Source organism: Pipra filicauda, unplaced genomic scaffold (genome assembly GCF_003945595.2).
Source record: "Pipra filicauda isolate LSUMZ 115617 unplaced genomic scaffold, ASM394559v2 scaffold51_size4534324_pilon, whole genome shotgun sequence".
In the NCBI taxonomy this organism is placed as follows: Eukaryota; Metazoa; Chordata; class Aves; order Passeriformes; family Pipridae; genus Pipra; species Pipra filicauda.
The window spans coordinates 3359651-3362150 of record NW_024104665.1 but is presented as its reverse complement, the minus strand read 5'-3'; the positions used below and the strand labels follow the sequence as shown (position 1 = coordinate 3362150).

At 35.2% G+C, this 2500-nt stretch overlaps 1 protein-coding gene across 1 annotated transcript in view; it reads right to left on the bottom strand.

Moving 5' to 3' along the window:
- Window positions 1-253: 253 nt before the first annotated feature.
- CAMKMT (calmodulin-lysine N-methyltransferase) overlaps window positions 254-2500 on the bottom strand; it is a 217873-nt gene continuing 215626 nt past the window's right edge. The window contains exons 11-12 of the mRNA XM_027723390.2: window positions 601-2500; window positions 254-446 (exon numbers count right to left, since the gene is read on the bottom strand). The exon at window positions 601-2500 is cut by the window's right edge and continues 363 nt beyond it. The gene's annotated coding sequence lies outside the window, so the exon portion shown is untranslated. The remainder of the gene's footprint in view (window positions 447-600) is intronic.

Below are 2500 nucleotides of genomic sequence, written 5' to 3'. Positions count from 1 at the left end.
GAAGGAAAACTTGCATCAGCCTAACATTTCCATTCTCGGCGAAGCCAGCATAGCTCTTGCACAGCATCATTCACCTTCAACTTCTTAACAAACACAAAGTAATTAAGCTCAATATTCTGTAATAGAACACTGTAAACTATATAATTAAAAATATACCAAGTATCAGAGACTAGTTAAAACACCAAATAAAAGGCTCTGATATATTTTATAAGCATGATTTGATAAACTGCTGAACATTTTCTTAGCAAAGATATTTGATGTATTAATAAACACTGTATTTTTATTAAAATTTAAGAGCTCAGAAACAATTCAAATCCCTACTGACACAAGGGACTCTGAGAGATGTCTCTAAAAAAAGAACACTTCTAGTGCCTCATGTAAATACTACATCTGTGACTTTTCAATACCCATGTTAAAACAGAAAAATCAAGAACTTGCTTATATACCTCTAAAAATGTGCACACAGACCAAACCTGCAAGCACTTATGTAGATGAGTAACTTTACTGCCTGTGGAGCTCCAACTTGAGTTTGCAGGATGAAGCCTAAATGCATCTTTGGTAAACAAGCCATCAATTACACACTTTAGGGATCGCATATACCTCTAAAAATGTGCACACAGACCAAACCTGCAAGCACTTATGTAGATGAGTAACTTTACTGCCTGTGGAGCTCCAACTTGAGTTTGCAGGATGAAGCCTAAATGCATCTTTGGTAAACAAGCCATCAATTACACACTTTAGGGATCGCAGCACCTGTGCAAAGCCTTCAACTCAAAGACAGACACTAAAGAAATAAAAAGCAATTATCAGCTACTAATTTGAGTAAAACTCTTTTCTTCTTAGAGCTAAAACCACAATTTTCAATGATGCTGCTTCTATTTTTGGCAACTAACGATCTTTATTAGATTACTGTACAGCAGACATTCAAGCCCTCTCAAAAATAAAAGGTTCACAAATTTTAATATTGAGCTATTTTTCACACTGCTTTGTTGATTATGAAGATGTCCTTGTACATGTTTTTAGAGAAACAAAGACACTGCTGTGTGGGACAAACAAAATGAAACTAATTAAACTAAAGCCATCTTCACAGCAATTTCAAATTACTCCTAAATGCTTTTGATTTCTTACTAGACAAGTATTTTCCAATAGGAGTTTGAATATGAAACTCATACCAGCTATAGCAGGGACATAGTACTCAGTTCTAGGATAAATGGTTGGTTTGCATTGCCCCTGGTCTTTATCTAACACCGAGAATAGGCTGCTTTTTATCAAAAGAGGAATAAATTGCTGTTATTGTGATGTTAGCCCATCACTTGGCATTGCAATTCAAGTTTTTGTGAGAAAGAAATGTATGATCTAACTGCGACTTGACCTATGCCTTCTGAGATCCATCTAGGTGCTCTAATGGAGCATAAAAAGTACTGAATACAAGGACATGCAAACCGGTAGTGAAGAAATCTGTTTGAGAAGAAGAACGAAGAGAAAGGGACTTTCACAAGCTTGTGGTTTATGTACTGTCCAATTTGTTAAATATGGAAGAATGCTTATTCCCGCATTGCAGTTCTTTTAATTAATGTACTTCAGCATGATTCTCTACACTTGCTTGCATCTAGTACCTTCCTCTCCAAGTCATGGCCTCTGCCTCTCTCTTTTTTCAACATTTTAAAAGTGTCGCGGTTTAAGAGACTGTTTCTGAGAAGTCATTAAAATGGTCTGTTAAACTGTTAAGAAAATCAGATATTGCTCCTGTTTCTTTATAGGATTTTTGTCTTTCCAAGAACAAGACAAATCACATTAAATGTTTATCAAAAATGTGGGCCACAATATATCCCAATATAAACTAATTCAAGGGAGATAGTTTTCTTACACTATAAAATCCTTTGGCTGTTATATTATCAAAAAAAGATGGGGTTTTTTAAAAGCCATTTCTAGGATAGTAGCATTTAGATTTTAGTCCTGATAAAGGCTCACTTTCCATTCATAGTCAGAACCTAAATGTGCTCTTCTTGTACCTAAACAGATAATAAGCACTCAGCACACTCCCCCTTCTTGACACAACACACTGAGACTAATCACACATAATTGGAGAGGAGGAGCAGAGGGGCTGGGCAGGCTATTGTGTCCAAAGGACAAATGGTCAGTTTATGAGGCTTTTGTCTGATGCATAATTTCTTATACATCTACAGGAAGAAAAGTCCTGCTGGAAAAAGCCATACATCCACACATACAGAAAAAAAGCCTTCAACACTGAAGCAAATGAGGACTTTCCAATCATGGATAGAAAAATCAACAGTGAAATAAAAAAAAGCAGAAAAATCCAAGTATTCAATAGGTGCACTTTTAAAAGATCTTTAGACAACTATTTCCTTACTAGTTAAATGTCAATGCATTCACTTCTTTACAAGCAGTTATATAAGCCCACAAAGTATATTTTTCATATATTTTCAAATACACCTCAAAAATAGCATTTAAACAGATTAACAAAGTACATGCAAGTTTA